Genomic DNA, 15,422 nt, shown 5'->3' with positions numbered 1-15,422 from the left:
ACTTCGTTAGTATGCCCTCATGGAAAGGAGCTAAATATCACAAAAACATAAATTATGCTAACCAGATAATTTCCTTTCCTTCTGTATGAGGAGAGCCCACGGCTTCATTCCTTACTTGTGGGAAATATAGAACCTGGCCACCAGGAGGAGGCAGACACCCCAGCCAAAGGCTTAAATACCTCCCCCACTTCCCTCATATCCCAGTCATTCTGCCAAGGGAACAAGGAACAGTAGGAGAAATATCAGGGTATAAATGGTGCCAGAAGAACAAAACAAAATTTAGATCTGCCCTTCGCAGAATACGGGCGGGGGCCGTGGACTCTCCTCATACAGAAGGAAAGGAAATTATCTGGTAAGCATAATTTAGGTTTTCCTTCTTAATATGAGGAGAGTCCACGGCTTCATTTCTTACTTGCGGGGAAACATATACCCAAGCTCCAGAGGACACTGAATGAACGGAAGGGCAAAAAAGGAGGTGGACCCTATTCTGAGGGCACCACAGCCTGCAAAACCTTTCAGCCGAAGCAAAAACTTCAAACTTGTAAAAATTTAGAAAAGGTATAAAAGGAGGACCAGGTAGCCGCCCCCCCAAAAACCTGATCTATTGAGGCCTCATTCTTGAAGGCCCTGTTGTGAATATTATCCTTATTATAATTTTTATTATTATTATTTCAATAGTGTACCCGCAAAGAGCATTATGTGTTTAGATACAATAAATATTATAGAACATCTATATCATTCTGATAATGTAATTCAATATATATATATATAATAGCGGTTACCAACTTTGCAGGGGCAATGTGTGCAATTTAATAACACTCTGAATTATATCAGTAGCAAAGGATAATATATATAAAACCTGAATCCTTTTAGTTCTGATTTGTCTATTAATTAAACTGAGACCAGATCAATAAACAAACTTAGTTTATTAAAAGAATTATTGGAAATAATAAGCAATATTTGAATAAAGCAAATCAATAAGCATATATCATTACAATGATTTAATGATTATCAGGTTAAAACTAATGAAAACAATCACTAAATTATTTTATTTCCAGTAGCGTGTATAATAGAGAAACAGAAATGTTTGTTATTTAAATTCTCAGCATAGCTGGCAAGATACAGGCAAACCATAAGAAATGATATTATTACCAGATTCCTGATTGACCCAGTGTTATTGTCGACAGATAAGACCAGGTTAACAGGAATTACCAAACAAAAATATTTGTGACTATAAAGGGCAAACCAGAATTGATTAACTCACCTGATTTACTATTAAAACTTTGAATATAAATGTAACGAACATAAACCATATTAACAAAACTGTTTCATGTGGGTTTGTTTCATACTTATCAACATGGTGCGATCCTTCACTGGGGTTCAGTGTAAATAGACCCTCTTAGGTTACCCCTGGACCCTCTCTTGCCATTATCCTGACTTGTCAGCTTAGCCTCCCATCTCCTCTGGATAGGGTGTGGTCATCATGCATGCACAGTGTGACCCCTTGTGCCATCTGCTTGTGTATCCTCGTCCCCCCCTCTTGTGGGTATGTGTGTATTTTATGGAAAACTTTTAACACCACCCCCACTGATAAGGTAAGGTTCACATAAATGATTGGCTAACACTAATTACAGATAAATTAACATTTTTGTTAATTAGCTAAGGTTTAGCAGTCAGAATATTTTTCCCTCGGAAGATGGCACTCGTCACTAAGCTATAATAGACAAATATGTATTTTGTAAATATATTTTGAAAAACAAGTCAGTATCTCCATTTGACCATTAACTAAGGTTGACCCCACTAATGTTTATAGAAAAAGAGACTTACTGGAACCATGTATGAAAAATATACCAATAATATAATGATAGGAATCATGCAGCTATGTTGGGGACCTTGAATATCATAGTAACTAAACATGAATTATTTTGATAAAGTACAAAAACTTCACAGTAAGCAATTATATACTGACAAGCAACACTAGCTAATAGCTACATATTAATACTGATAAGTAATATATATGTGTATGTGTACCTGAATCTATAAGTAAATACACATGATCAATTTTAACCCTATATTATATAGCACAGACATGTGTGATTAATATACAATATCAAAATGGTGAATTTTCCCAGACAATTGTCCTGACAGCCCAAGAGGAAGCCACTGCTCTAGTTAAATGAGCGCTAATCCTCTGAGGAAGCTTATGTCCCGCTGTCTCATAAGCTAAGCGAATAATGCTCCTCAACCAAAAAGATAAAGGAAGTGGACGAGGCCTTCTGCCAACGCTTCCCAGAATAGACAACAAAGAAGAAGACTGTCTAAACTACTTTGTAGCTTAAAGATAGAACTTTAATGCCCTAACCACATTTAAATTATGAAGTAACCGTTCCTTCGAAGAAGGATTAGGACACAAGGAAGGAACGACAATCTCCTGATTGATGTTGCGATCTGAAACGACCTTAGGAAGAAACCCTAACCTAGTACGAAGAACAGCCTTATCAGCATGAAATACTAGGTAAGGAGACTCACATTGCAAGGCGGCCATTTCAGAGACTCTGCGCGCCAAAGCAATAGCCAGTAGAAAAAGAACCTTCCAAGACAGTAATTTAATGTCAACTACATGCATAGGCTCAAACGGAGCCTTCTGCAAAACTTTAAGAACAAGATTTAAACTCCAAGGAGGAGCGCTAGATCTAAACACAGGCCTGATTCTAGCCAGAGCCTGAACAAAAGACAGAACATCTGGAAGCTCAGCGAGCCTCTTGTGCAGTAAAACAGATAGGGCCGAAATCTGTCCCTTAAGGGAGCTAGCAGAAAGGCCCTTCTCCAGACCATCCTGGAGAAAGGAAAGAATCCTGGAAACCCTGCCCTTATGGGGAATCCACGCTCTTCACACCAGAATAAGTAGGTCCTCCACACCTTATGATAGATGCGACAAGTAACCGGCTTACGAGCTATCAATAACTCTCTCAGAAAACCCTCTCTTGGCAAGGACTATGCATTCAATCTCCACGCAGTCAGCCTCAGAGAATCTAGATTTTGATGAACAAAGGGACCTTGCTCCAGCAGATCCCTGCGACAAGGTAACTTCCATGGAGGAGATAACGACATCCCCACTAGATCCGCAAACCACATCCTTCGCAGATTGCTGGCGCTGGAATTTATCAGAACGAAAGGAACGGAAATTTTAGATTGTCCCTTAGATCTGTTCTTTTAATCTTGCGGTAGGAAGGGACCCTTGCCCCCTGTAACCGTGGAAATAATGGAGTCCAGGCCTGGACCAAACAAAATCTTACCCTTGAATGGAGGGGAAAGGAGTCTGGACTTGGAAGTCAAGTCCACAGACCAGGACCTCAGCCACAGAGCCCGGCGGGCCTGAACTGAAAACCCAGCAGTCTTGGCATTTAAACAAATAATTTGCATATTCGCATCACAAATAAAAGAATTAGCGACCCTTAAAGCCTTAATTCTATCAAGAATAATATCAAGGGGACCTTCCACCTCGATCAATTCCGATAAGGAGTCACACCAGTAAGTAGCCGCTCCCACAACTACGGCAACTGCCGCCGCTGGGTAAAATATATATCCCAAATGTTGAAACATCTTTCTTGACAGAGTTTTCATCTTTTTATCCATGGGCTCTTTGAACGACGAAATATCCTCTAGTAGGATAGTAGTGCCTTTTGCAAGCATGGAGACATCCACCTTAGGGACGGAACCCCACAACTCCAGTTGAGAGTCCGGGACTGTGAACAGTTTCTTAAAGGCAGACAAATGGGTGAAGGAAGAACCAATCCTCTCCCATTCGTTCTTAATGATGTTTTCCATCTTTACAGTAACAGGGAAAGTCTAAGGAACAACCCTGTCTTCGTAAACTCTATCCAGTTTAGGAATTAAAGGTTCTTCAGGCAGTTTGGCCTCTGGAACCTCTAAGGTAGCCAGAACTTCCTTTAAAAGAAAGCGCAAGTGCTCCATCCTAAATCTAAAATCTGGTTCCTCTGCAATCGGAAGCTTAGAGGCAGCCGATTCAGACCCAGAAAGTTCACACTCTGAAGTTTCAGAAAGAACTTCATTATCAGATTACCGTCTATCAGCTATAGCCAATAAACTAGATGATGACCCCTGGGAAGGATAGCAATATTTGACCTTTTGCTTGCGCTAGCAGTGCGAGGTAAAGCACTAATGGCTGCAGACACCACCGTTTGTAACTGCGCAGTGAAGTCTGGAGGTAAGAGGCCTCCTCCAGATGGATGATCATGCATGCTATGGGAAACTGCATGTGTGTTAGGAGATGAAAGCAGGGTGCGCACCTCACGGGATGGGGATTCCCTTTACAGATGGAAGGCTCAGTGGTATCAAACATGTTTACCTTTTATGACAATCACTTTTTCTAGGCATGTGGAACATAATTGAGAGGGCAGGTATACCTCGGTTTCCTCACAATATAAATAGGCATTAGTCTTAGGTATAGAGGGAGTACCTTCTAAAAACGTCATAGCTATGGGCTATGTCCAAATAGAACAATAACAAACGTTATATAAAATATAAAAATGGCACCTTTATACCCCAAATAGATGGGGCACTCACCACCTCCAATGACCCAGGCACACAGCGTAAACCGCTTCTCTCCGATAACCACCGCGGTCAGAGTAGGAAGTGAAACTATGACCATACCCAGTCACATGGAGCTCAACCTAGGACCGCCTCCCCTAAGGAAAAGCGCGGCAAGCTTGTAAAGCTGCGCAGCTCTAAAGTAACCTGTATGTTCCAACCTCAGCCTATGAGCCTCAGAAAACATCTCACACAATGCAGTGTAGATCAAATAAAAATTTATGAGATTAAACCCCACTGTTCAATAATCCCCTCCTAAGGAGATATTAACCCTTGATTCCATACAGATAATAGGAGCCACACTGTGACCATTTTTTCCAGCATTACCATATGTGTAAAAAATTAAATGATCTTACCAGAATCTATGCTGTGGAACAGAAACACAGCCTCTCAAGTGTGACAGTATTGTAGTATCACTCCTGACATGGACTTGAGTGATGAAAGCAGGCAGTGAAAACCGTCAACACTGATTGTTTAAGGGCTGTTAATACGAGTCTGGATGGTTTTGCAGAAAGACTCTCCCTGCATCTCCAGACCCTAACTTTCGTCAATGCTCTCATTGAGAGGCTGACAAGACTACTTAAAACTCCAGTCCCATTTCAAAGGGTAGATACCCTTCATAAGGAATTACTGTGTATCTTCTGACACATCTCTGCCAACCTCCTGTGACTGGGATATGAGGGAAGTGGGGGAGGTATTTAAGCCTTTGGCTGGGGTGTCTTTGCCTCCTCCTGGTGGCCAGGTTCTGTATTTCCCACAAGTAAGGAATGAAGCCATGGACTCTCCTAATATTAGGAAGGAAAGGGTACCAAGAGAACTAAGTAAATTTGGTAACAAATTTTTTTTTTTATTGCATGCTCTCTCTGAATCATGAAAGTTAATTTTGGCTTCTGTTCCTTTAAAGTAAAAGAAGCTACTACTATGAGGTGAATTTATAATTTTTCTGTTTCCTAGGGGATGAGGGGATATTTATCAAAGCGTCAATCTCGGTGCATTCGCTGGTGTCAATACCCTCGCCAGACATCGCTGATGTGGATCTGCATACGAGGCCCTTATTTATAAAAATAAAAAAGTCAAAAACACGCGCGCCAAGTACGGCGCAATGAGCATCAGACTTTTGTTAACTAACAGTCATTGATGTGGCGGTTTTTCAGGTTTTTCCCAATTTTATTTATACCATTTCATTACTGTCCATGAACAAGCACATTTCTCTAAAGCTAATCTTTTATTTTTCATCTGTTAATGTCCAAGAAATAGCTACATTTATGCCTCAACAAACAATATCTCATATAAAGTTATTTTATTTTTTTTTTAAATTCTTTTTATTGAAAAGAGCTCAGGGTAACAGTAAGCAATTAATGACATACAGAAAGTTCAGTGCTGTTCATGTTACAGTTAAAGAATATTTTGACAAAAAGCATGAGTTACACATAGTGTAGAGATAATAGAAATTGGTCCCAAAGACCCATTGTTAAGAGCATAATGTCTTGCAACACTATTACCATTAATAGGCGATTTTCTAAGACAGGCGAGAAATAGCATTGTGAAGTAACTTTACATGTTATTAGCCATAAAACAAGCATGATGTGTCGGTATTGCAGCTTTCTTCTCTTTTGTCCCCTGAACTCTCTTAGATTTTAATTTTTATTAACTATATTAAACAAAATATAACATAACATAACATATAAAAACTAAACTAAGCAGATTAGAATAGACCCAAAAGTAAATGAACCATTATCCTAGTGGGGAAGAATGCCAATTAGGCAAGTCTCTAGATAAATAGATAATGTGTGTGGGTACATTTATTGCGTATCATTATGAGGCATAACTGCTTGCAAGCTCTTGTCAAGGTCTTAGAGGTGGGGATATATCAAACAATTATTTACTGGGGCCGTGCGTCCACAGAAACATATCTAACAAGGACAGTGTAGGGGGTGTTTATTTGAATAGCAGTGAAAGTATACCGCCATACAAGTTACCCCCAATAAGCAACAATCTAATTGCCAGTAGTTGGAGCACGATACCCAGCAATATGTCTCAGATGGACAGTATATCCACTATTTTAGTAAGTGCAAAGTTCCCAGCTTATATGTATGCAGGGCTTTAACTTTAAGACATGAAGCATGCTCCTGCTGATGTGAGTATATCAAACAACCACTAGCTGAGGTATTGTTCTTTCTCTAATTATATGTCTGATGAAAATAATAAGAGGATCAAGATGGCATTTAATAAGATATAACACTAGGCAGAGTGTTTTAAAGGGCAGTGAGTCCACTATCTGTGTAGATACAAGGCTTCAAGCTTGCATACCAAGGTTACAATGGGTCTTGGCATTAATTAAGAGAAACAAACCACATTAACAAACAAACACAGCGAACAAAAACAAAACCTTAAAAACTAAATTTCTGATTGAAGATATATTGGTTTCCATTCCGTACTGTCTGGTTTCTATAAGGAATGACTAAACATTGTTAATTTAGTAAAGTGATGAGTGAAATAACTAAACATCTTGCTCGACTATTAACATCCAAGCTATAGATCTTCCAGGATTATACATTTTTCAGACAAAAAACATAATTTATGTAAGAACTTACCTGATAAATTCATTTCTTTCATATTAACAAGAGTCCATGAGCTAGTGACGTATGGGATATACATTCCTACCAGGAGGGGCAAAGTTTCCCAAACCTTAAAATGCCTATAAATACACCCCTCACCACACCCACAAATCAGTTTAACGAATAGCCAAGAAGTGGGGTGATAAGAAAAAAAGTGCGAAGCATATAAAATAAGGAATTGGAATAATTGTGCTTTATACAAAAAAATCATAACCACCACAAAAAAGGGTGGGCCTCATGGACTCTTGTTAATATGAAAGAAATGAATTTATCAGGTAAGTTCTTACATAAATTATGTTTTCTTTCATGTAATTAACAAGAGTCCATGAGCTAGTGACGTATGGGATAATGACTACCCAAGATGTGGATCTTTCCACACAAGAGTCACTAGAGAGGGAGGGATAAAATAAAGACAGCCAATTCCTGCTGAAAATAATCCACACCCAAAATAAAGTTTAACAAAAAACATAAGCAGAAGATTCAAACTGAAACCGCTGCCTGAAGAACTTTTCTACCAAAAACTGCTTCAGAAGAAGAAAATACATCAAAATGGTAGAATTTAGTAAAAGTATGCAAAGAGGACCAAGTTGCTGCTTTGCAGATCTGGTCAACCGAAGCTTCATTCCTAAACGCCCAGGAAGTAGATACTGACCTAGTAGAATGAGCTGTAATTCTTTGAGGCGGAATTTTACCCGACTCAACATAGGCAAGATGAATTAAAGATTTCAACCAAGATGCCAAAGAAATGGCAGAAGCTTTCTGGCCTTTCCTAGAACCGGAAAAGATAACAAATAGACTAGAAGTCTTACGGAAAGATTTCGTAGCTTCAACATAATATTTCAAAGCTCTAACAACATCCAAAGAATGCAATGATTTCTCCTTAGAATTCTTAGGATTAGGACATAATGAAGGAACCACAATTTCTCTACTAATGTTGTTGGAATTCACAACTTTAGGTAAAAATTCAAAAGAAGTTCGCAACACCGCCTTATCCTGATGAAAAATCAGAAAAGGAGACTCACACGAAAGAGCAGATAATTCAGAAACTATTCTAGCAGAAGAGATGGCCAAAAGGAACAAAACTTTCCAAGAAAGTAATTTAATGTCCAATGAATGCATAGGTTCAAACGGAGGAGCTTGAAGAGCTCCCAGAACCAAATTCAAACTCCAAGGAGGAGAAATTGACTTAATGACAGGTTTTATACGAACCAAAGCTTGTACAAAACAATGAATATCAGGAAGAATAGCAATCTTTCTGTGAAAAAGAACAGAAAGAGCGGAGATTTGTCCTTTCAAAGAACTTGCGGACAAACCCTTATCTAAACCATCCTGAAGAAACTGTAAAATTCTCGGTATTCTAAAAGAATGCCAAGAAAAATGATGAGAAAGACACCAAGAAATATAAGTCTTCCAGACTCTATAATATATCTCTCGAGATACAGATTTACGAGCCTGTAACATAGTATTAATCACGGAGTCAGAGAAACCTCTATGACCAAGAATCAAGCGTTCAATCTCCATACCTTTAAATTTAAGGATTTCAGATCCGGATGGAAAAAAGGACCTTGTGACAGAAGGTCTGGTCTTAACGGAAGAGTCCATGGCTGGCAAGATGCCATCCGGACAAGATCCGCATACCAAAACCTGTGAGGCCATGCCGGAGCTATTAGCAGAACAAACGAGCATTCCCTCAGAATCTTGGAGATTACTCTTGGAAGAAGAACTAGAGGCGGAAAGATATAGGCAGGATGATACTTCCAAGGAAGTGATAATGCATCCACTGCCTCCGCCTGAGGATCCCGGGATCTGGACAGATACCTGGGAAGTTTCTTGTTTAGATGAGAGGCCATCAGATCTATCTCTGGAAGCCCCCACAATTGAACAATCTGAAGAAATACCTCTGGGTGAAGAGACCATTCGCCCGGATGCAACGTTTGGCGACTGAGATAATCCGCTTCCCAATTGTCTACACCTGGGATATGAACCGCAGAGATTAGACAGGAGCTGGATTCCGCCCAAACCAAAATTCGAGATACTTCTTTCATAGCCAGAGGACTGTGAGTCCCTCCTTGATGATTGATGTATGCCACAGTTGTGACATTGTCTGTCTGAAAACAAATGAACGATTCTCTCTTCAGAAGAGGCCAAAACTGAAGAGCTCTGAAAACTGCACGGAGTTCCAAGATATTGATCGGTAATCTCACCTCCTGAGATTCCCAAACTCCTTGTGCCGTCAGAGATCCCCACACAGCTCCCCAACCTGTGAGACTTGCATCTGTTGAAATTACAGTCCAGGTCGGAAGAACAAAAGAAGCCCCCTGAATTAAACGATGGTGATCTGTCCACCACGTTAGAGAGTGCCGAACAATCGGTTTTAAAGATATTAATTGATATATCTTCGTGTAATCCCTGCACCATTGGTTCAGCATACAGAGCTGAAGAGGTCGCATGTGAAAACGAGCAAAGGGGATCGCGTCCGATGCAGCAGTCATAAGACCTAGAATTTCCATGCATAAGGCTACCGAAGGGAATGATTGAGACTGAAGGTTTCGACAGGCTGTAATCAATTTTAGACGTCTCTTGTCTGTTAAAGACAAAGTCATGGACACTGAATCTATCTGGAAACCCAGAAAGGTTACCCTTGTTTGAGGAATCAAAGAACTTTTTGGTAAATTGATCCTCCAACCATGATCTTGAAGAAACAACACAAGTCGATTCGTATGAGACTCTGCTAAATGTAAAGACGGAGCAAGTACCAAGATATCGTCCAAATAAGGAAATACCACAATACCCTGTTCTCTGATTACAGACAGAAGGGCACCGAGAATCTTTGTGAAAATTCTTGGAGCTGTAGCAAGGCCAAACGGTAGAGCCACAAATTGGTAATGCTTGTCTAGAAAAGAGAATCTCAGGAACTGATAATGATCTGGATGAATTGGAATATGCAGATATGCATCCTGTAAATCTATTGTGGACATATAATTCCCTTGCTGAACAAAAGGCAATATAGTCCTTACAGTTACCATCTTGAACGTTGGTATCCTTACATAACGATTCAATAATTTTAGATCCAGAACTGGTCTGAAGGAATTCTCCTTCTTTGGTACAATGAAGAGATTTGAATAAAACCCCATCCCCTGTTCCAGAACTGGAACTGGCATAATTACTCCAGCCAACTCTAGATCTGAAACACAATTCAGAAATGCTTGAGCTTTCACTGGATTTACTGGGACATGGGAAAGAAAAAATCTCTTTGCAGGAGGTCTCATCTTGAAACCAATTCTGTACCCTTCTGAAACAATGTTCTGAATCCAAAGATTGTGAACAGAATTGATCCAAATTTCTTTGAAAAAACGTAACCTGCCCCCTACCAGCTGAACTGGAATGAGGGCCGTACCTTCATGTGAACTTAGAAGCAGGCTTTGCCTTTCTAGCAGGCTTGGATTTATTCCAGACTGGAGATGGTTTCCAAACTGAAACTGCTCCTGAGGACGAAGGATCAGGCTTTTGTTCTTTGTTGAAACGAAAGGAACGAAAACGATTGTTAGCCCTGTTTTTACCTTTAGACTTTTTATCCTGTGGTAAAAAAGTTCCTTTCCCACCAGTAACAGTTGAAATAATAGAATCCAACTGAGAACCAAATAATTTGTTTCCCTGGAAAGAAATGGAAAGTAGAGTTGATTTAGAAGCCATATCAGCATTCCAAGTCTTAAGCCATAAAGCTCTTCTGGCTAAGATAGCCAGAGACATAAATCTAACATCAACTCTAATAATATCAAAAATGGCATCACAGATGAAATTATTAGCATGCTGGAGAAGAATAATAATATCATGAGAATCACGATTTGTTACTTGTTGCGCTAGAGTTTCCAACCAAAAAGTTGAAGCTGCAGCAACATCAGCCAATGATATAGCAGGTCTAAGAAGATTACCTGAACATAGATAAGCTTTTCTTAGAAAAGATTCAATTTTTCTATCTAAAGGATCTTTAAACGAGGTACCATCTGACGTAGGAATGGTAGTACGTTTAGCAAGGGTAGAAATAGCCCCATCAACTTTAGGGATTTTGTCCCAAAATTCTAACCTGTCAGGCGGAACAGGATATAATTGCTTAAAACGTTTAGAAGGAGTAAATGAATTACCCAATTTATCCCATTCCTTAGCAATTACTGCAGAAATAGCATTAGGAACAGGAAAGACTTCTGGAATAACCGCAGGAGCTTTAAAAACCTTATCCAAACGTATAGAATTAGTATCAAGAGGACTAGAATCCTCTATTTCTAAAGCAATTAGTACTTCTTTAAGTAAAGAGCGAATAAATTCCATCTTAAATAAATATGAAGATTTATCAGCATCAATCTCTGAGACAGAATCCTCTGAACCAGAAGAGTCCAAAGAATCAGAATGATGGTGTTCATTTAAAAATTCATCTGTAGAGAGAGAAGATTTAAAAGACTTTTTACGTTTACTAGAAGGAGAAATAACAGACAAAGCCTTCTTTATGGATTCAGAAACAAAATCTCTTATGTTATCAGGAACATTCTGCACCTTAGATGTTGAGGGAACTGCAACAGGCAATGGTACATCACTAAAGGAAATATTATCTGCTTTAACAAGTTTGTCATGACAATTATTACAAACAACAGCTGGAGGAATAGCTACCAAAAGTTTACAGCAGATACACTTAGCTTTGGTAGATCCAGCAGGCAGTGGTTTTCCTGTAGTATCTTCTGGCTCAGATGCAACGTGAGACATCTTGCAATATGTAAGAGAAAAAACAACATATAAAGCAAAATAGATCAAATTCCTTATAAGACAGTTTCAGGAATGGGAAAAAAATGCCAAACATCAAGCTTCTAGCAACCAGAAGCAAATGAAAAATGAGACTGAAATAATGTGGAGACAAAAGCGACGCCCATATTTTTTGGCGCCACATCCGGAACGCCAACATTTTTGGCGCAAAATAACGTCAAAAATGATGCAACTTCCGGCGACACGTATGACGCCGGAAACGGAAAAGAATTTTTGCGCCAAAAAAGTCCGCGCCAAGAATGACACAATAAAATGAAGCATTTTCAGCCCCCGCGAGCCTAACAGCCCACAGGGAAAAAAAGTCAAATTTTTGAGGTAAGAAAAAATATGATAATTTAAAGCATAATCCCAAATATGAAACTGACTGTCTGGAAATAAGGAAAGTTGAACATTCTGAGTCAAGGCAAATAAATGTTTGAATACATATATTTAGAACTTTATAAATAAAGTGCCCAACCATAGCTTAGAGTGTCACAGAAAATAAGACTTACTTACCCCAGGACACTCATCTACATGTTTGTAGAAAGCCAAACCAGTACTGAAACGAGAATCAGTAGAGGAAATGGTAAATATAAGAGTATATCGTCGATCTGAAAAGGGAGGTAAGAGATGAATCTCTACGACCGATAACAGAGAACCTTATGAAATAGACCCCGTAGAAGGAGATCACTGCATTCAATAGGCAATACTCTCCTCACATCCCTCTGACATTCACTGCACGCTGAGAGGAAAACCGGGCTCCAACTTGCTGCGGAGCGCATATCAACGTAGAATCTAGCACAAACTTACTTCACCACCTCCCTTGGAGGCAAAGTTTGTAAAAACTGATTTGTGGGTGTGGTGAGGGGTGTATTTATAGGCATTTTAAGGTTTGGGAAACTTTGCCCCTCCTGGTAGGAATGTATATCCCATACGTCACTAGCTCATGGACTCTTGTTAATTACATGAAAGAAATTACGTGCGAACAGCTCCCTCTGCAGACCAACTCTTCTCAAAGGGGCAGATGATACAAGCCAAATCTAATAATCAGTGACATATATATTAAGGATGTAGTTCTAGAATTTAAAAATCTGGATATTGGTCACCAATGTGTGTTACATCTTAGTGCTATGTTACTTAGTTAGGAATTGAAGCATATAGTTATGTTACTTAGTTAGGAATTGAAGCATATAGTTATGTTACTTAGTTAGGAATTGAAACATATAGTTCCTAGGCTAAGAGAATATGAGGGTACAGAGCAACTGGAATCCTAACATGCTCATTAATTATGGTATTTAATTATGGTGTACTGGACTACTGTGAGAACCAGTTAACAGCAATGATATAGGCAATTGGGCAAGGTCAGTCTATAGTAATAAACAACAGGTATACATTTGGAAGAAGTTACTGCTAGTTCAAATTGCTGACCAAGAGGAGATAAACCATTATTTTGTAAATTAATTCTGAGATGCAGTACTGCAATACACCCCTAGAGGTCCTCAGAGTTAATGCTCAGTTAATTTTGCAAGAGACAGGAATGCAAAATGCCGATCCTGTGCTTTTCTTTTTACATTTACATAGACATAGTTTGAGAAAGCTGCCCACTCATTCATGTTAATAATATGTAAGTGACAATTGTCTCCCAATATTATTTGCAGCAATTATAAGATATAACCAAGTCTCAAGGAAGAAAACAAACTAAACTACCACATAGTGTAAAGTAGATTCAGCATTACGGCTAACTTTACTAAACCCCAGCAGATAGTGTAAAATGGTAAGCATGATATTATCAAGCTAAACGTAGATTGTAAGTACTGTTCAAGTGTGGGCTCAAACGCCAGAGGAACCGGCTGGATTATGAACTTCACACTCTCAGCCTATTTCCCACTTTGGCCAAAGCTAAGGTTCCTAGGTGGCAATCTTGTCTGGGGCATGACAGCTGGAGAGAGGCAGTTCGCACATCAAAGCAATCTGCAGATGATCGCAGCGCCCCTCCGGGGGTCGGTGACAATACAAAAGTTGCATGTCTTGCTGTTTGTTTGCGTAGGTCACAATCCCAATAGCAGGCTTGTCAGATCCATTTGTGCAACGACCATCTTGATCCGCATATGAAACAAGGAACATATACAGAGTGGTAGAGGGATTATTTGCTGTCACTGCAGGGTAAGCGGTATTTTGGGTTATTTCTTTTTTAAGGTTCAAGCTAGTACCCAAGACTAGAGCCTCCTTGTGTAGCCAGCTCCGTGAAAGGAACAGACAGGTTCACGTTTAATGTAGTCATTTCCATCTCCACCACTGCTGCTGTTTCCCTCGTCTGAAGGGACTCTGAAGCCCTGAGGCTGTCATCCGCTGGTGAATGTGATGCTGGGGCGGGTATTATACTCCGTAGGGTAGGATTGAAGACATGATTTTTTTGCAGGTATGGAGGTTTTGCTGTCTGCATCATTGCGCACAAATCAGTACACGAACGCAGGAGACGATCCATTTTAGGTAGGAACACAGCTGTCAGTTCTGCTAAGACGTATAAGTCAGTGTAATGTTCTTGGACTATGAGTGTCTCCATTTGATAAAGTCAGGAATGACCGATATTATATGCTGGATGGTAGTAGAACTATTTACAGCGTGGCGGCAATACTCCCGCCACAGTGCTTATTCTTTGTAGGTGCCTTCTCTGTAGCCAGGTGTTGTAATATCCTGATCCTGGAACTTTCCCAGGCACCTTTATTGCCAAGGGAGGTCTGGATGGCTTAAAGGGACATTATACACTCATTTTTTCTTTGCAGAAATGTTTTGTAGATGATCTATTTATATAGCCCATAAAGTTTTTTTTTTTTTTTTAAAAATGTATAGTTTTGCTAATTTTTAAATAACATTGCTCTGATTTTCAGACTCCTAACCAAGCCCCAAAGTTTTATGTGAATACCGTCAGCTTGCTCCTGTTTGTGTAAAGGGTCTTTTCATATGCAAAAGAAGGGGGAGGGGGGAGTGTCTGCAATTTCCCACTTGCAGTTGGCTTTCCAGCTACCTTTTCAACAGAGCTAAACTGAGTGCTTCTAAGGAAGTTTTTAAACAGTTTTAAACTGGATTTTTATATCAGTATAAGAGCATTTTATTCTTTACAGTAGTGTCTATTACATGCAGTTATATGAAAATTAGTGTATACTGTCCCTTTAAGATTCAGCCACAGAGCTTTTATGAGCAAATTTTGTTCACAGAGCAGTGTGATGCTGTGGCCATCTTGCTGAGCCTATAAAGTTATTTTTATATTTATTTGTTATAAAAAAAAAAAAAAAAAAAATCTGTTATATGATACTTTCACATAAATTAATGTGTATTTGTATTTCTAGACGTCATGATATGCTTTCATCTCATATTTTTTATTTTATAAATGATTATTAATGC

General features: G+C 39.3%; 1 protein-coding gene across 1 annotated transcript in view; it reads right to left on the bottom strand.

The window, feature by feature from the left end:
• Window positions 1–15,422, bottom strand: part of TMX3 (thioredoxin related transmembrane protein 3) — a 403,888-nt gene that overhangs the window by 284,815 nt on the left and 103,651 nt on the right. The window lies entirely within an intron of this gene.

Source organism: Bombina bombina, chromosome 5, assembly GCF_027579735.1.
Source record: "Bombina bombina isolate aBomBom1 chromosome 5, aBomBom1.pri, whole genome shotgun sequence".
NCBI classification, from domain to species: domain Eukaryota; kingdom Metazoa; phylum Chordata; class Amphibia; order Anura; family Bombinatoridae; genus Bombina; species Bombina bombina.
This window is presented reverse-complemented; position numbering and strand designations above follow the sequence as displayed.